Source organism: Ascaphus truei, chromosome 2 (assembly GCF_040206685.1).
Source record: "Ascaphus truei isolate aAscTru1 chromosome 2, aAscTru1.hap1, whole genome shotgun sequence".
Classification (NCBI taxonomy): domain Eukaryota; kingdom Metazoa; phylum Chordata; class Amphibia; order Anura; family Ascaphidae; genus Ascaphus; species Ascaphus truei.
The window spans coordinates 367,330,976-367,351,583 of record NC_134484.1 but is presented as its reverse complement, the minus strand read 5'-3'; positions in this window follow the sequence as shown (position 1 = coordinate 367,351,583).

Below are 20,608 nucleotides of genomic sequence, written 5' to 3'. Positions count from 1 at the left end.
TGAGGTTCTCAAACTTTTTCTTACCACTGTACTATGTCCCCATAGTTCAAAACTAAAGCTGTCTCACATTTTAATCTGGTCTGTAACAGTTACATACGCCCATAACATGTATTATCTTTAACTGTGCATGTAATGTCTTGTATATAATGTATAACCCTTTTCACTTAATGTAACTATGTATTTGTCATCATAACTCTAGGCCCAGGACAAACTTGAAAACAAGAGTTAACTCTCAATGTATTACTTCCTGGTAAAACCTTTTATAAATGAAATAAATAAATGAATAGTCTATAATTGGCATTAGCATCTGCTGTGCGATGCACTTTCTGACGAGCTGGCTTATGAAGGATTTATTCCTATAAACTACACCAAGTCTGGCATACCTGTGGGTTTTGGATGTCAGGGTATCAATGTGCAAGAACTCAGCTAGTTAGCACTCAATGACCTACAGTATAGTATGTAATGTAAGAGAATTATCTTTGAGTGTGTGAGAGAGTGTGTGTGTGTGTGAGAGAGAGAGAGTGTGTGTGTGAGAGAGAGTGTGTGAGTGTGTGAGAGAGAGTGTGTGAGTGTGTGAGAGAGAGAGAGAGTGAGAGTGTGTGAGAGAGAGAGAGAGTTGGGGGGAAAAGAGCTGTGAAGGGGGGGAATGGAGCTGTGAAGGGGGGGGGGAAAGAATTGTGAACAGGGGGGGCCACAGCTGTGAACAGGGGGGGGGGATGGAGCTGTGAACGGGGGGGGCAGAGTTGTGACCGGGGAGGGAAACAGAGCTGTGAGGGGAGGGGGGGCACATTCATGTGCAGGGGGGGGACCAGGTTGCTGTGAATGGGGGAGAAAGAGGGAGGGGGCAGAGAGGGGAAGGTGAAAAGAGAGAGGTGAATGGGGAGAGAGAGGGGAGCGGAGAGAGACGGGGGGTGCGGAGACAGAGGGGGAGCAGGAAAATTACATCCCGGGCAACGCCGGGTATATCAGCTAGTTATTAATAAAAGCTGTGGCCTTATATATCTTTATTTATGTAGCGCCCACAGAGCACTCAGCGCTTTACAAAGACAATACAGTACAGGAAATTATAATACAATAAGCACGACAAAGTCAGACAATAGGAAAGGAAATCCCTACCCTAGACGCCTTGCAATCTAAGTGGTATGTTGGGAAACTTACATAGACAGCAATTGAGGGAATAAGTGCAGTAGATGGCAGTGCTTGACCACAATGGTTAGTAGGAGTGAGTGTGGGGCAATAACCATTAGTCAATGCTATTGGGATGCTTCATTTAAGAAGTTGTTTTTCAGGTTTGTCTTGAAGGTGGGGAGAGAAGGTTCTTGATGTATACTGAGTGTGAGTGAGTTCCACAGATAAGGTGCAGTGAGGGGAAATGGTTTAAGGCGAGAGAGAGAGCTGTAGAGGCTAAAGGGGTGGAAAGGAAAGAAATCTGATATGTAGGAAGGGGAAGATGGTTGGAGAGCCTTAAAGGTAAGAGGAGAACTTTGTAGATTATTCAAAATTTGATGGGAAGCCAGCAGAGGGATTTAAGTAGGAGATGAGCAGAAAGTTAGCAGTATGTTACAATGATCTAGATCAGGCCTGCACAACATACGGCCCGTGGGCCGCATGCGGCCCGCCTGGCCTCTCTGTGCGGCCCGCGATGACGCCGGGCGCCAGTTAATTAAATAAATGTAAAAAAAAAAAACAAAGTTAAAAAAATGGAGGCTATTTCCCGCGGTCCCGGCGCGCATGCGCAGGGCCCGTTCCCCCCCCTACTTCCTCCTCCCCCTGCTCCCTCAATCCTCCCCGCTCCCAACGTGGGACGGAGGGGGAAGTAGCAGCCAGCTCCTCCTGCGGCCTGCTTCCCACCGCTTCCCTCCGTGGCCAGCTTCCCACGCCCCCAAGCCCACCTCCTGTCCCGGGCAGCTGCCGCAGGGATATCTGGGGCAGGAGGGGAAAGCGGCCGTTGGCAAGCTGCACCCACCTGGTCAAGGTAAGTCACTGTTACCCACCCAGTCACTGTCACCCACCCAGTCACTGTCACCCACCCAGTCACTGTCACCCACCCAGTCACTGTCACCCACACAGTCACTGTCACCCTGTCACTGTCACCCTGTCACCCAGTCACTCTCTCCCACACAGTCACTGTCACCCTGTCACCCTGTCACCCTGTCACCCAGTCACTGTCACCCAGTCACTGTCACCCACCCACCCAGTCACTGTCACCCACCCAGTCACTGTCACCCAGTCACTGTCACCAACCCACACAGTCACTGTCACCCACCCAGTCACTGTCACCCAGTCACTGTCACCCAGTCACTGTCACCCTATCACCCACCCACCCAGTCACTGTCACCCTGTCACCCAGTCACTGACACCCTGTCACCCAGTCACTGACACCCTGTCACCCAGTCACTGTCACCCACCCAGTCACTGTCACCCAGTCACTCACCCTGTCACCCAGTCACTGTTACCCTGTCACCCACCCAGTCACTGTCACCCAGTCACTGTCACCCTGTCACCCAGTCACTGTCACCCACCCAGTCACTGTCACCCAGTCACTCACCCTGTCACCCAGTCACTGTTACCCTGTCACCCACCCAGTCACTGTCACCCAGTCACTGTCACCCTGTCACCCAGTCACTGTCACCCTGTCACCCAGTCACTGTCACCCTGTCACCCAGTCACTGTCACACTCTCACCCACCCAGTCACTGTCACCCAGTCACTGTCACCCTGTCACTGGCACCCAGTCACTGTCACCCTGTCACTGTCACCCACCCACCCAGTCACTGTCACCCACCCAGTGACTGTCACCCACCCAGTGACTGTCACCCACCCAGTGACTGTCACCCACCCAGTGACTGTCACTGTCACCCAGTCACTCACCCTGTCACCCAGTCACTCACCCTGTCACCCAGTCACTGTCACCCTGTCACCCACCCAGTCACTATCACCCAGTTACTGTCACCCTGTCACCCTGTCACCCAGTCACCGTCTCCCACCCAGTCACCGTCTCCCACCCAGTCACCGTCTCCCACCCAGTCACCGTCTCCCACCCAGTCACCGTCTCCCACCCAGTCACCGTCTCCCACCCAGTCACCGTCTCCCACCCAGTCACCGTCTCCCACCCAGTCACCGTCTCCCACCCAGTCACCGTCTCCCACCCAGTCACCGTCTCCCACCCAGTCACCGTCTCCCACCCAGTCACCGTCTCCCACCCAGTCACCGTCTCCCACCCAGTCACCGTCACCCACCCACCGCCATTCACCCACCCACCGCTATTCACCCACCCATCGCCATTCACCCACCCATCGCCATTCACCCACCCAGTCACTGCCATTCACCCACCCACTCACTCACCCACCAGGCAGGTAGTCATATGTCTTTTGTTGAAAATATAAAAAATAAACAGGTTGCATTGTAATGTTTTTTTCTGTATCACAATAAGAAAACAGTTAAGTAAAAGTTGCGCGCTAAAATATATTTTTTTGTGGTAGGTGCGCTATGGGTTCGGGGGGGATGCGCTATGGGTTCGGGGGCCCTGCTCCTTTCATTTGTCCCGAGCCCCATGATTTCTGTTGGCGGCCCTGTGGGTGATGTGAGGTGCTGGGGGGGAGAGGGTAATGGGTGATGTGAGGTGCAGGGGGGAGAGGGTGATGGGTGATGTGAGGTGCAGGGGAAGGGTGATGGGTGATGGGAGGTGCAGGGGGGAGGGTGATGGGTGATGGGAGGTGCAGGGGGTGATTGGAGGTGCAAGGGGGTGATTGGAGGTGCAAGGGGGTGATTGGAGGTGCAAGGGGGTGATTGGAGGTGCAAGGGGGTGATTGGAGGTGCAAGGGGGTGATTTGAGGTGCAAGTTGGGTGATTTGAGGTGCAGGGGGGTGATTTGAGGTGCATGGGGGGTGATTTGAGGTGCATGGGGGTGATTTGAGGTGCAAGGGGGGTGATTTGAGGTGCAAGGGGGTGATTTGAGGTGCAAGTGGGGAGAGTGATGTGAGGTGCACGGGGTGAGAGTGATGTGAGGTTCAGGGGGAGAGTGATGTGAGGTGCAAGAGGGGAAAGCGATGTGAGGTGCAAGGGGGAGAGGGATGTGAGGTGCAAGGGGGGAGAGGGATGTGAGGTGCTGGGGGGTTTGATGTGTTTGCTGTGCAGGAGGGGGGTATTGTGTGTTTGATGTGGAGGGGGAGTATTATGTGTGTGGGTGAGGGGGAGAGATGGGGATATGAGAGTTAGATGGGGAGTATCGCAAAGGTTGCTAGTGAGGGGTTCTGGGGGAGATATGAGGATGATGATGAAAGGTGCTGGGGGAGATATGAGGATGATGATGAGGGGTGCTGGGGGAGAGATGAGAATGATGATGATGATGGTGATGAGGTGCTGGAGGAGAAATGGTGATGATGGTGATGATGATGTGCGGCCCAATTTTTTTTTTCCTTGGAGCAGTTCGGCCCTTCTCACTTTACGTGTTGTGCAGCCCTGATCTAGATGAGAAAGGATAAGGACATGCATTAGAGTTTTAGCAGTAAAGGAACGGATAGTAAAGGACAGAGGAAAGGGCAGATATTAGCAATATTATGGCGTTAGAAGTGACAAATTTTTGCCATGCGTGAATATAAATGGAAAAGGAAAAAGAGTCAAAAGTCACCCCTATGCAATGTGCTTTGGCAAGAGAATAGATAGTAGTATTGTTTACTGTGATGGAAAAGGGGGGTGTTAGGCCAGATTTAGGAGGAAATATGAGCAGTTCCGTTTCAGACGTATTAAGTTTAAGGCGGCAGAGTGCTATTCACAAGGATAGAGCCAGGAGGCAATCTGAGACATGAGACTGCATTGCAAGAGTGAGGGTAGGGGAGGATAGATATATCTGTGTATCATCTACATGGAGATGACACCTAAGGCCAAAAGAGTTGATGAGGTCACTCTTCTCAAAAGAGTTATTTATGAGAATCGGTTTACCACTGAATGCTTAAAGGAAGAGGGGAAAGTGCCAGAGGAGGTATTGTAGGTGTGGATGAGAGTGGGTCTGTTGCAGGGTACATGCAACCACACGAGGGTTTTCTTGATAAGGCTTTTTATTGAGCCTCAAAATATGGCACACAAAAATAACAAGAGCTTTCTTCAGCATATATATAGTAAAGCAGTATAAGTCCTAAGCAGGGCTTTGCCCTTTCTGTTCAAACTCCACAGAAACAATTTAGCAAAAAAAAAAACTGTCCCAGAAAACAGACCTTAAATCAAGCAGTTCTCCATCCAGAGTTTCAGACAGCCTGCATGTGTGTACAGCCTGGGGGTATAAAGCTCCTTGATGAGGCAGCTGGGATCAGACTAATTAACCAGACCTCTCAGCAGAAAGTTAACCTCCTCATTGCTGCACTGCCGACCTCTGCCAGGCATGGGGCTGGTGACGTTAATTCACCCTGTCACATTCCTCCCCTGTTAGTGTGTGGCTGGGGCCACGCATGGCTGAAGCCCGACCATCCACCCCTTCTCTAGAGAAGAAATCAGCATTCGCCTTTTCTTTTCCAGGTCTGTGCTGAATCTCAAACGAGAAGGGTTGGAGGGCCATATACCACCTGGTCAACCTAGCATTAGAGTCTTTCATACTATTTAACCACTTCAATGGAGCATGGTCAGTCACCAGAGTAAAATGGACTCCTGCCAGGTAATGCCTCAAAGCCTCGATTGCCCACTTTACTGCGAGGCACTCCTTCTCAATCACTGAGTAGTTTTTTTTTCCCTCTGGAACAATTTCCTACTCAGAAAAAGGATCGGATGTTCCACTTCCTCAAACTGTTGTGACAACACTGCCCCTAGCCCTATCTCTGATGCACCTGTTTGCACTACAAAAGGCCTGTTAAAGTCTGGGCTTCTAAGGACGGGACCCTTTTTACGTCCTCATAGGCTCTCTGGCACTCCCTTGACCATACCACTTGTGTAGGGGCACACATTTTTGTGAGGTCCGTTAATGGGGCTGCAACTTCCGAGTAGTTGGGGATGAACTGCTGATTGTACCCTGCTAAACCCAGCAGAGAGCGTACCTGCGTTTTTGTTTGAGGGGTTCGGAACTTCTTTCAGGTCAGCTATCTTGTCGGCTAGTGGCCTTACTTTTCCACCTCCCACTGCATACCCTAAGTACTTGGTTTCTGCCTTACCTAAGGCACATTTATTAGGGTTGGCTGTGAGCCCTGCCTCTCTTAGAGATTTGAGGACCACTTTCAGCCTATTTAGATGGGCCCGCCAGTATTTACTATAAATGACAATGTCATCAAGGTAGGCTGCGGCATAAGCCCTATGAGGTCTCAGCACTTTATCCATGAGTCTCTGAAATGTGGCTGGGGCTCCATGCAGTCCAAATGGCATTGTCACAAACTGGTATAAACCCACGGGAGTGGCAAAGGCTGTTTTGCACTTGGACTTTTCCTCTAAAGGTATTTGCAGTATCCTTTTGTTAAGTCCAGCGTGGATATATATATTCCGCGTTACCAAGGACGTCAATTAACTCGTCCACCCTTGGCATCAGATATGCGTCAAACTTGGATACTGCATTGACCTTTCGGAGGTCCACACAAAATCTTACCTTCCCATCAGGTTTAGGGACCATAACTAGTGGATTACACCACTCACTGCATGATTCCTCAACCACGCCTAAGTGTAACATTTCTTGTACCTCCTTCTCTACCAGGACCTTACGACTTTCAGGCAACCTGTAAAGACGGGAACGTACTTTTACCCCAGGTGCTGTCTCTATCACATGTGAAACTAAATTAGTTTGCCCTGGTAAATCAGAAAAAACATCCTTGAATTGTGTAATTATTTCTAACAAGTCAGAGAGTGTTCAGTCCGCGATCTTGCTTCTTATGGATGTGGAAAATTAATTCTTCTCTGTTCTCTTGCAGCTCCTGTAGTTCGAGGTGTCTTCCCCCACCTCAAAGATGGATCCCGGCGGAGAACTCCGTCGGCAGAGCCTGGCAACCAAGAAAAAAGGAACACAGGACAGGCATCCGCAGACAGCTACGGAGGGCTTCATTCCTACGCATGCGCACTATGCTCCTAACCACGTTTACACTCGTGGAGGCTAGATTGCAGCTAGTGCTACAGAGTCAGCCCCAGCGCGCGTGACTGTTATCTGGAAGGATTTGAATATTGCCCCTGTATACCCTCTCGAGTGATGCCTTACTAAAGAGGAAATCGCTTAGATCGGGATGTATTAAAGTTTTACTATATGTAAGTGTTTAATTTTCTCTATTTTTTTGTAATACACTATGCTACTCATACCTTGGTGCGCTCCTGTGTTCCTTTTTTCTGAATTTCTAACAAGTCCCCTTTTTGTTCAGAGGACAATTGTCTACCCATTGGGATTTTCTCATCACCACAGATGTTCCCCCATGGGGGCTGAGGACCCAGGTCCGTTTCCTCCTCCACTGGGTGGATGAATAGAGACTGTTGCACCTTCCAGGGTTTCAGCAAGTACACATGGTAAATTTGTTTACCCTTCCTGGACGCTGGTTGAGCGATCTCGTAATCCACATCACCCGTGCGGCGGAGTACTTCGAAAGGGCCCTGCCATTTGGCTAGGAGTTTGCTCTCGCAACTGGGTAACAATAACATCACCTGGTCTCCCGGGTGAAACACTCTCATATGAACATTTTGATTGTAATATCTCTCCTGACTGTCCTGGGCTGATCTAAGATTCTCCCTAGCAAAATGACCGACCACATATAGGTGCTTCCTAAGGTCCAATACATATTGCAGGGTATTCTTAGAAGGGGACCGCTGTTCCTCCCAGGTCTCCTTTAGGAGGTTTAGGGTACCCCGGGGTTGGCGGCCATACGGTTGGCGGTTCAAATGGAGAGAATCCCGTGGAGGAATGGGGAACATCCTGCACTGCAAACAGCAGAAAGGGGAGAAGTTCATCCCAGGCTCTCTTCTCTGAATCTACAAATTTTCTCAGCATCCCTTTAGGAGTTCAGTTAAATCTTTCCACCAATCCGTCAGTCTGTGAATGGTAGACCGATGTCCGAACAAACTTGTTGGCTACTTGCTTCGCCGTTGCTGTCCTTATGGGTAACGCCTCAGGATATCTTGTTGCATAGTCAACTATTACGAGAATGAACCTGTGTCTGTTCGCAGAAGGTTCAAGAGGTCCTACCAAGTCTACTCCAATCCTCTTAAAGGGAACTGACACCAAGGGTAGAGGAACCAAATGGGCTGTTTTTTGTCCCTTCCGACTAGTTAGCTGGCACTCAGGACATGCCGCACATAACTTAGCAATATCACTATGCATCCTTGGCCAATAGAATCGGGATGAAATACAGACCAGGATTTATCCCTAAAAAGGTGACCACCCCAAGGGATAGTATGGACTAGGGTGAATACAGATTTAACAAACGCCTTGGGAACCAATATTTGTCTGGTGACCTCCCCTGTTTGTGTCTGCCTATTCACCCTATACAGGATATAATTTGACAATTCAAATGGGGGAATACTATTACCCCCTGTGCATTCAATATCTGCTCATCAATTTTTACCACTTTATCATATTGTCTAGCAAGGACTGGGTCTTCCCTTTGCCTCTGGCATAAATCAGGGACCTGACGGATCTGTCATAGGTCTGGTAAATCTCCAGGGCCCATATCCCCCTCCTCCTGGCCATCCCCAGCCATCACTTGTGACTTCTGGCTACTAGTATGGTCACCTTGAGACCTAGATTTCTGCAACCAGTCCTGTTTGTCAGAGCGTCTTTGCTTCCGAGTCCTTGGAACCCAGTGTCTACTGGGGAAAAGGTCTGCCGAGAAGGGGAACAGTTTACAAGGGTTCTCCTGAGCCATAGAATAAGGCTCCTCATGAGAGACTGGAGCCATTAGGTCTGAAAAGAAAGGCCAGTCCCGGCCGAGCACAACGGGGGCAGGGAGCCAAGGAGCGACTCCTACTTCGAGGTAGGCCTCCTGACCTTTTACCTGTAGCCGGATTTTGGCCGTCGGATACTGTGACAGGGTAAATAAAAGCCACCAGCTATATACCTGGCAGACATATGTTTAGCCTGCAATGCAGTAGTGACTAGGTTAACTTTTCATGGCAATTAGTTGACTCCCAGCTGCATAATTAAGGGGTGTTAAAAACCCCAGGATGTGCACACATGCCTGGCTGGTCAGCAGACAGGAGTGAGTTAGTGGAGAGTTTACTGAATCAAGGTCTGTCTTCTTGTATCCTGTCTGAAGCCTGGGAAATACCCTGAAAACTCTGGAGAGAGAAAGCTTGATTTAAGGTCTGTTTGCAAAGTACATTTTGATGAACTGTTGTGTTTTGCACGCTGAAGAAAACCTGTTTTGTTTACATGCTGAAGATAAGCCTTTTTTTCTTTTGTTTGCTGATAAGAAGCTAGGGACAGTTAGTGCAGGAACAGGCCCGGCTGCAAGCAGAGAGAGATGAAAGACTGCAGGCAGCACAGGATGAGCAGATTGCCAAGTTGCTGACCCAATTCCAAGGGTCTGCCAGTCCAGAACTTGCAAGCAGACCTCCGATACTCCTGAGGAAAATGGCTCCGAACGAGGATCCAGAGGCTTTTTTACTGACATTTGAAAGAGTTGCCGAAGCTCAGGGCTGGGCTACAGATCGCTGGGCAACTGCTTTGGCCCCGCTCCTCATAGGAGAAGCCCAGGCCTCATATCAGGGCCTCCCAGCAGATCAGGCAATGGACTACAAACACGTAAAAGCCGCCATACTGGATCGCATAGGTCTGACCCCAGAGACCTACCGGCAGCAGTTCCGAAACATGAAATAAACCGCTAAGATGAGACCCCGGGTCCACGCTCAGCGGTTATTGGACGTGTGTACACGCTGGATAAAACCAGAGGAGTGCACTAAGGAGCCAATTCTTGAGTAGGTGGTGTTGGAACAATTTCTACAAATAATACCCCCTTCCGCACGCTTGTGGGTAAAACGCCACGCTGCTGAAACCCTAGCTTTGGCGGTGCGACTTGTGGAGAACTTACTTGGGGCTGAGCAGCAGGCGAGTGTCCTGGACTCGACTCCACCGGCATTTGCGGACGCCCAAAGAGGGAGGTCGGATCAACGGGGAACCTACGGCCCATCCCTACGCAACCGCCAAGTCCAACGAAAGGAGCAGTCGTTCCAGCAAGGACGGAGTCCAAATGCTGGCCCCCGCCGAGACCCTCATTTCCTTCCTGATGACGACTCGTCACAAAATGAGAGAAACTTCCGAGGACGTCGCCCACAGGACCCCCCAGATGCCTGGTCCCCAGTATCCGGTCCAGCGGAGCGCTATCCACAGCCCCCTCCTGCGAGGGAACCCTCTCCATGTTCCGCCTGCGGAGAGCAAGGCCATCGGCATGTGGACTGTCCACAGATGGATTGTTCCTTCAGCAGGACCGTCGCCTCAGCCTTCACTGGAGAAACATACAAGCCCTGGCTACTTCGAACCCTGATTGGGGGAAAAAACGTCCAGGCCCTTGTAGAGTCGGGCTCTGGGAAAACTCTGGTCCTCCAGGAACTGTTACCGCCTAACATGTGTTCTTTTGACTCCCCATGGAATAGAAAATGTATACACGGTGATGTAAAGCGGTATCCGATGGCCAAAATCCGGCTACAGGTAAAAAGCCAGGAGGCCTACCTCGAAGTAGGAGTCGCTCCTTGGCTCCCTGCCCCCGTTGTGCTCGGCCAGGACTGGCCTTTCTTTTCGGACCTAATGGCTCCAGTCTCTCACGAGGAGCCTCCTTCTCTGACTCAGGAGAACCCTGGCAAACTATTCCCCTTCTCGGCAGACCTTTTTCCCAGTCGACACCGGGTTCAAAAGACTCGGAAGCAAAGACGCTCTGACAAACAGGACTGGTTGCAGAAATCTAGGTCTCAAGGTGACCATTCTAATAGTCAGAAAGCACAAGTGATGTCTGGGGATGGCCAGAGGGAGGGGATATGAGCCCTGGGGACTTACCAGACCTATACCTCCCTGATTTTTGCCAGAGGCAAAGGGAAGACCCAGTCCTTGCTAGACAGTATGACAAGGTGGTAAAAATTGATGAGCAAATTTTGAATGTACAGGGGGTGATAGTATTCCACCATTTTGAGCTATCAAATGATATCCTGTATAGGGTGAATAGGCAGACACAAACAGGGGAGGTCACCAGACAGATATTTGTTCCCAAGGCATTTGTTAAATCTGTGTTCACTCTAGCCCATACTGTCCCTTGGGGTGGTCACCTGGGCAGGGATAAAACATTGGACCATATTTCGTCCCGATTCTATTGGCCAGGGATGTATAGCGATATTGCTAAGTTATGTGCGGCATGTCCGGAGTGCCAGCTAACTAGTCCAAAGGGACAAAAACCAGCCCCTTTGGTTCCTCTACCCTTGGTGTCAGTTCCCTTTGAGAGGATTGGGGTAGACTTGGTAGGACCTCTTGAACCTTCTTCGAAAGGGCACAGGTTTATTCTTGTAATTGTTGATTATGCAACAAGATATCCTGAGGTGTTTCCCCTGAGAACAGCAACGGCGAAGCAAGTAGCCAACAAGTTGTTGGAGCTGTTCTCACGGCTTGGACTTCCCCAGGTTGTGTTGACAGACCAAGGTACAAATTTTATGGCTAAATTGATGCAGGATGTCTTAAAATTACTAGAGGTCAAGTCTGTTCGGACATCGGTCTACCATCCACAGACTGACGGATTGGTGGAAAGATTTAACCGAACTCTAAAAGGGATGCTGAGGAAATTTGTAGATTCAGAAAAGAGAGCCTGGGATGAACTTCTCCCTTTTCTACTATTTGCCGTGCAGGAAGTTCCTCAGGCCTCCACGGGATTCTCTCCATTTGAACTGCTCTATGGCCGCCAACCCTGGGGTATCCTAGACCTCCTAAAGGAGTCCTGGGAGGAACAGCGGTCTCCTTCTAAGAATACCCTGCAATATGTACTAGACCTTAGGAAGCGCCTAGATGTGGTCGGCCATTTTGCTAGGGAGAATCTTAGATCAGCCCAGGATAGTCAGGAGAGACATTACAATCAGAATGCTCGCATGAGAGTGTTTCACCCGGGAGACCAGGTGATTTTATTATTACCCAGTTGCGAGAGTAAACTCCTGGCCAAATGGCAGGGCCCATTTGAAGTACTCCGCCGCACAGGTGATGTGAATTACGAGATCGCTCAACCAGGGTCCAGGAAGGGTAAACAAATTTACAATGTGAACTTGCTGAAACCCTGGAAGAGGCAACAGGCTCTATTCATCCACCCGGTGGAGGAGGAAACTGACTTGGGTCCTCAACCCCCACAGGAGAACATCGTGGGTGATGATAAAATCCCAATGGGTAAACAGTTGTCCTCTGAACAAAAAGGGGACTTGTTAGCAATAATTACACAATTCCATGATGTTTTTTCTGATTTACCAGGACAAACTAACTTAATTTCACATGCAATCGAGACAGCACCTGGGGTAAAAGTACGTTCCCGTCCTTATAGTTTGCCTGAAAGTCGTAGAGCCCTGGTAGAGAAGGAGGAACAAGAAATGTTACACTTAGGAGTGATTGAGGAATCATGCAGTGAGTGGTGTAGTCCACTAGTTATGGTCCCTAAACCCGATGGGAAGGTAAGATTTTGTGTGGACCTCCGAAAGGTCAATGCGGTGTCCAAGTTTGACGCATATCCAATGCCAAGGGTGGACGAATTAATTGACGCCCTTGGTAACGCGGAATATATATCCACGTTGGACTTGACAAAAGGATACTGGCAAATACCCTTGGAGGAAAAATCCAAATGCAAAACAGCCTTTGCCACTCCCATGGGTTTATACCAGTTTGTGACAATGCCATTTGGACTGCATGGAGCCCCAGCCACATTTCAGAGACTCATGGATAAGGTACTGAGGCCCCATAGGAATTATGCCGCAGCCTACCTGGATGACATTGTCATTTATAGTAAACACTGGCGGGCCCATCTAAATAGGCTGAAAGCGGTCCTCAAATCTCTAAGAGAGGCAGGGCTCACAGCCAACCCTAAGAAATGTGTCCTGGGTAAGGCGGAAACTAAATACTTAGGGTATGCAGTGGGAGGTGGAAAAGTAAGGCCACTAGCCGACAAGGTTGTTGCCCTGAAAGAAGTTCCGACCCCCCAAACAAAAACGCAGGTACGCTCTCTGCTGGGTTTAGCAGGGTACCACCGGCGGTTCATCCCCAACTATTCGGAAGTGGCAGCCCCTTTAACGGACCTCACAAAAAAGTGTGCTCCTACACAAGTGGTATGGTCAAGGGATTATCAGAGAGCCTTTGAGGACATAAAAAGGTGTCTATCAGAGGGTCCCATGCTTAGAAGCCCAGACTTCAACAGCCCTTTTATAGTGCAAACAGGTGCATCAGAGATAGGGCTAGGGGCAGTGTTGTCACAACAGTTTGAGGGAGTTGAACACCCTATCCTTTTCCTGAGTAGGAAATTGTTCCGAGGGAAAAAAACTACTCAGTGATTGAGAAGGAGTGCCTCGCAGTAAAGTGGGCAATCGAGGCTTTGAGGCATTACCTGGCAGGAGTCCATTTTACTCTGGTGACGGACCATGCTCCACTGAAGTGGCTAAATAGTAGGAAGGATTCCAATGCTAGATTGACTAGGTGGTATATGGCCCTCCAACCCTTCTCATTTGAGATTCAGCAGAGGCCGGGAAAAGAGAACGCAAATGCTGGCTTCTTTTCTAGAGAAGGGGTGGATGGTCGGGCTTCAGCCGTGCGTAGCCCCAGCCACACACTAACTGGGGACGAATGTGACAGGGTAAATAAAGGCCACCAGCTATATGCCTGGCAGACATATGTTTAGCCTGCAATGCAGCAGTGACTAGGTTAACTTTTCATGGCAATTAGTTGACTCCCAGCTGCCTAATTAAGGGGTGTTAAAAACCCCAGGATGTGCACACATGCCTGGCTGGTCAGCAGACAGGAGTGAGTTAGTGGAGAGATTACTGAATCAAGGTCTGTCTTCTTGTATCTTGTCTGAAGCCTGGGAAATACCCTGAAAACTCTGGAAAGAGAAAGCTTGATTTAAGGTCTGTTTGCAAAGTACATTTTGATGAACTGTTGTGTCTTGCACGCTGAAGAAAACCTGTTTTGTTTACATGCTGAAGATAAGCCTTTTTTTTCTTTTGTTTGCTGATAAGAAGCTATTTGTTTTTGTGTGCTGTGTGTTTTAAGGCTAAAATAAATAAGCCTTATTCAAAGAACCCTTGTGTGTAGTTGCATCTACGCTGCAACAGATACCATTTTTCATCGCCGTGTATACATTCTATACTCCATGGGGAGTCAAAGGAACAAACGTTAGGCGGTAACAGTTCCTGGAAGTCCAGAGTTTTCCCAGAGCCTGAATCTACAAGGGCCTGGGCGGTTTTACCCCAAATCTGGGCTGGAAGTAGCCAGGACTTGTAATTTTCTCCGGTGAAGGCCGAGGCGACTGTCCTGCTGAAGGAACAATCCGTCTGTGACAGTCCAGGTGATGGTGGCCTTGTTCTCCGCAGGCAGAACATGGAGAGGGTTCCCTCGCCGGAGGGTGATGCGGATATCGCTCAGCTGGGCCGGATACTGGAGACCAGGCTTCCGATGGGTCCTGTGTGCGACGTCCTCCGAAGTTCCTCTCATGTGGTGATGAGTCAACATCAGGAAATGGATGAGGTTCTCGGTGGTGACTGGCGTTTGGACCTCTCCCTTGCTGGAAGGACTGCTCCTTCCGTGGAACTTGGCGGTGGCGTATGGATGGGCTGTAGTTTCCCCATTGCTCCGGTCTCCCTCTTTGGGCGTCCGCAAGTGCCGGTGGAGTCGGATCCGTCAGGTCCCGGACACTCGCCTGGTCCTCGGCCCCAAGGAAATTCTCAACGAGTCGAACCGCCAAAGATAGGGTTTCAGCAGCATGGCGTTTTACCCAAGAGCATGCGGAAGGGGGTATTACCTGTAGGAATTGTTCCAAAACAAGTTGCTCAAGAATTGCCTCCTTAGTGCGCTAGTACTTCAGGTTACGGAACTGCTGCCGGTAGGTCTCTGAAGTCCGACCTAAGCGATCCAGTATGGCGGCTTTTACTTGTTTGTAGTCCATTGCCTGGTCCACTGGGAGGCCCTGATATGAGGCCTGAGCTTCTCCTATGAGGAGCGGGGCCAAAGCGGTTGCCCAGTGATCTGAAGACCAGCCCTGGGCTTCGACAACCCTTTCAAACGTCAGTAGAAAAGCCTCTGGGTCCTCGTTCGGAGCCATTTTCCTTAGGAGGACCGGTGGTTTGTTCGCAAATTCTGGACTGGCAGACCCCTGGAGTTGGGTCAACAACCTGGTCATCCGCTCATCCTGTGCTGCCTGGTGTTGGAATAGTCTTTCATCTCTCTCTGCCTGTAGTTGGGCCTGCTCCTTCATTAACAGTCCCTGCTGTTTGGCCTGCTCGCACAGAAACGCTTTTAAAAGTTCTTCCGGTTTTTTTTGTGTGTGTGGCCCTTCAACTGCAGAGGCCTCTCAAAATCCCAGCACTTCTGACACCATATCTTGCAGGGTACATGCAACCACACGCGGGTTTGCTTGATAAGGCTTTTTATTGAGCCTCAAAATATGGCACACAAAAATAACAAGAGCTTTCTTCAGCATTTATATAGTAAAGCAGTATAAGTCCTGAGCAGGGCTTTGCCCTTTCTGTTCAAACTCCACAGAAACAATTTAGCATAAAAAAAAACTGTCCCAGAAAACAGACCTTAAATCAAGCTGTTCTCCCTCCAGAGTTTCAGTGTATCTCCATGCTTCAGACAGCCTGCATGTGTGTACAGCCTGGGGGTTATAAAGCTCCTTGATGAGGCAGCTGGGATCAGACTAATTAACCAGACCTCTCAGCTGAAAGTTAACCTCCTCACTGCTGCACTGCCGACCTACACATAGGTCTGCCAGGCATGGGACTGGTGGCGTTTATTCACCCTGTCACAGGGTCTATGACCGATGTAAGATATCAGATAAGGTGTATGTGGTGAAAGGGTATGTGGGAGAGGAGGACGTGAAGATCAGCTTAGAAATGTCCAACTCTGTGACCAGAGGAAAGGAGTTGACTGGAAGAAGGGGGTTTAGGTAGAAGCAGAGAGGAGGGGGAAGGAACAGAAAGAATTTCCTTGTGAATAACTTCCTGATCAGGACAAAAAAATCCTTTGCTCAGACCATTCTGGTCCTGAAACGTCACGTTATGTATACACCTGCTCTGATGCTTTAAATACAGAGTAAGTTAACTTACAGAAAGGTTCCTGTGTGCTTCTTCTGCTTCCAAATCTTCTTATGAGGAAAAGTGAAGGAATGATGGGAGGTGGGAGGAGAAGGTCAGAGGAGGGAGTCAAATACAGAGAAAATACGACATGCATTAGATTTGTGAGTGCTGATGAATGAGGAGAAATTTATGGTGCAGAAAAAGTCAGAGTGTGAGATTTCCTTTATAGGCGTTCAGAGAAGTGAGTGGAAGTGTGAAGGGAGTGTGTTTGGGAATTTAGCCAAGGCCATGGGTTAGAGCAGGGGTGCGCAAACTGGTAGGCACAAGATTTTTCTGGGGGAGGCGTGGCACTTACAGAGGCCCCACACTCTTCCCCACACTTTAATAATATAAAATCGTATTAAATAATAGTGGGTAGGCACATAGGTAGTTGATACTATGTAATGGTTCATCCAGAAAACAGATACTCCACTTGCATATATTGATATATTGAAGTGGGATTGCTAGCTCAGTGCTGTTGGACAGTGTATCTGGTCGTTACTCGCCAGCTAATTAAACAGTGTCTGAAAAGATCCCCCAAAGCAACCTTAAAGTGGATGGAAAATTCTACACAGTGAACAAAACAAGTGCTGGGTCAAGCGTGGACTACTTGAAATAAGGGTGAAGCCTTGCGGAAGGTAACCAGCTGAGCTGCAAGCTGAAAAGCACTGTGCCGTCCCAGATTGATGTATGACGTCAGCGCATGCACCCGATAAGCACGTTTCACGTGCTGACACACACTCTGTCAAGGGAGTAAGAGAGCAGACATTCCAGAGGGCACAGGAGAAGGGAATACAGAAGGAAGGGAGGCAAGTAATATGATTAAGTTAACACCCTTAGCAGGGAAGGAGTTAGGCGAGGAGTGGTAGGGGGAATTGTGGGGCAGTAGGCATGTGTTGCCACTCACCCTGTGCTAATATAACATTCTGTCCATCCTACTCTACCTGCAGTCTCCCCAGCTCTTAGATTTTCAAATCTTCCTCCCACTTGTCTGAACTCCTGTGCTTCACTTTGAGGGTAATTTCTAGGTTCTCAATCCACTCTTGCAGGCCAAACACCTTTAATACCTGTACTGTAGTATTTTGAAACAAATAAACATTATCTACTTTTTTACACTCTAACATAAATAGTATTTCCTCATTATCAGCTTTTCATACATTATGTTTGCTCCAATTTGAAAAGTATTCACTTGTGGTATTTCATCATCCCAAATATGAGTTTAGTGTACAGTACCTAAAATGTTATGTAACCTGGTTTAACTTTCTTTAAAAGCCAGCCACACATTTAATTTTAAGCAATATTTGTTTAATGCTGAATATTTTATAGCATGTCACTGATATATTTAGAAAATAATATATTTTTAACCTGCATTCAAATTTTACTCACGTTCAAGAGGCAATATGAATATACTTGCCATGCCATAAGTAAAGTGAGGAATATTTCACTTCTGTCAGTGTGTTATTTTAAAGAAATAGAGATTACGTGATTATTTTATTACTGTTCTACCTGTGAAATTTAAGACATAATATATGATGTTACCAACAAGGTATACAAATCATGGCCCTTTTTTGACCTATAATATTGCCCTTTACAATTTAACCAAGACAGATTTAGTGCTGTTTTTATGTAGACAAATTGTGTTACAGACATTTGTGTTTCTTGGTACTCTATTAAGTTATTTGGTGGTATTACGATTTATTTGAGGATGTTATAGTACTGAACATTTTGCAAGAAATGCATTAGAACTAGGAATATTTCATGTTGCTCAAATTCAAATGGCTACACATACAAACTGTCCTTTTTATGCATATCTTAACCTCTAGACATAGATGGCTTAAGTGGGCTATTACATTAATTCCACCTTAATAAACACGGCATGTTCTAACTGCAGATTACATTTGGAATTAAAACATTTTCTGAGTGGTCATGATGTTTTGAAGACTGTAAGGAGATGTGTTAACTCTTGGTGTATTTAGTTTTGCTCTACAGTGGCATATAAGGCATGTACAGTACTTAAGGGTAATCACATTTGTGTTCATATCCATGATTTATTCTATTCTTCAAGCAACGTAGATTAGTAGCTTTTAATTTATAGGAATATTAAGATATTTCTCTTGATTTAAAACTTTGTATATGGAGAAAGGCATTTTCAGTAACCATGTGTACACACTCCATACTTAGATGCTGATTCAATTCAAGTCCAAAAACTTGAATGGGAGTTTTCAGCCAATTGTATCACATGGGGATTATTGAATCAATAAGCACATGCACACCGCTGGTAGGTGCTGGAGGGGGGTACTTATCTGCCGGTGCGCTGTATCCAGGGAGGTCCAGACATCCCAGAGGTACTTAAGCAAAGGAATGGAAGCAGGCACACGGTCTTTCTAAAGGTGCAGTTTATTGTGCCACCAAAGGTCCAACGTTTCGGCAAATAGATTGCCTTTATCAAGGAGAGGGCTACAGAACATGTTAAACATACCACAATATATACACAAATGGGTACTCACCCCCCCCACGATCACTGCTGCCTTGCTCCTGGATGTCAACGCCCCCCATCGTGACGTCAGGGCGCCAGCGCGACGCAGCGCGATGACGTCATGCACCACCAGGGGAGGAGGAGACAGCCTCCCCAATGCCTGTAACAGGCTAAGATGGCTGTCCTGCAGGAAGCTGGAAACTCAGGGAGCCGCCCCCTCACTGGCAGCAGAGGCTCCCCTGGTGACGTCATCACGCCCTCACGGGGGAGGAGGGGGGGGCGGGCCTCAGGCATCAGACCTGCCCTGGAGTGAAAAAAAGACAGCCTGATGCCCAAGGAGGACTGAATGATCGTGCTGGGGTGAGAGCCCTTACATAAACAATCAAGTGTAATGTGACTACAGTTTTATTAAATAAAATAATCAAATAAAGTGTACAAACTAATAGTATAACCACAGTGTCATCTAATGCAGTGTATAAAAAAAAAATGGTGGAGGCTGTATTTATGCTAGCAGCATTACATATAGAATTAGAACCTGAAAGGATACATGATACATATAGATAAATGCATATACAGCAATCCTTAGAGGAGCATAATGTACATAATGGGTCGCAGGGGTCCACGGCGAGACGCACAGAGCCTTACAGAGTCCTTCTGCTACCTCCTGTTGAGAAAGCATTTGAAATTTTGTTGTTCATTCAGACCCCTGCCATTACTTGTCTGCAATGTGTGGATCCAATAAGCCTCACGCCTCAGTAAAAGGGTTTCTCTATCAGGGTATCCTTGTCTTGGTGCTATGTGTTCAATCCCCATCACTCTGAGGGATGACACATTGTGTCTGTGTTCAACACAGTGCTGTACCAGTACAGTAGGGTCCGTACCCTTACGTATCACACTTTTGTGTTCAATGTATCTCACTTTAAGCATGCGTGTAGTCTTGCCTACATAGACAAGACCACATGGGCACCTGATAATATACACCACAAATGTAGATCTACATGTAATACGATTATGAATAGTGATTTTTAAAATTAGTAAATTAAAATCCACATTCATACCTCCTTTCAAAAACCAATCAGTGAGCACCTATTTGCGATTAGTTAAGGCAGACATTGCTAAATATGCTACCAATAGGCATAAAATCACGCACAATATGACATTTAGGGAAAAGAACGCCCTTAAAAAACTGTCCAGTAATAGTGATATTATCATTAAAAGGGCAGATTAAGGTGGCGCCCTTGTCATACAAGACTACATAGCATATAAAACAGAAATTAAAAGACAACTGAGCTCAATTGATTGTTACATCAAATTGGATAGAGATCCCACTCCGACGTATGCGAGGGAGATAAAGGAGATTATCCAGCTTGGCCTTAATAACCGCTGGATATCTGAGACTGAAGCAGAATTTCTTACAATAGAACATCCCAAATGCCCACTGTTTTACACCCTCCCGAAAATACATAAAAATCTCCAATTACCTCCAGGGCGACCAATAATAGCAGCTATACATTCACTTAATCAGCCATTAGCCATATATGTTGACACATTCCTCAACCCCATAGCACAAAAAGCACGGTCATACGTAAAGGATACCTTTGACTTTTTAACCAAACTCAAAGATATTCCACCAATGGTACTGACCATATAATGGTCAGTATGGACGTTTCCAGCTTGTATACTATTATACCTCATGAGGATGGCTTAAATATAGTAAAAACTGCTTTATCTGCCCATTACCAGGCGACAGTCCCCACTGAATATATTTTGCTCCTATTACACTTCATTCTTCATAAAAACTATTTTAAATTTGAAAAGGAGCATTTTTTGCAAATTAAGGGAACTGCGATGGGCAGCAACATGGCGCCCGCATATGCCAACCTATTTATGGTAGATTTTGAGGAGAAGT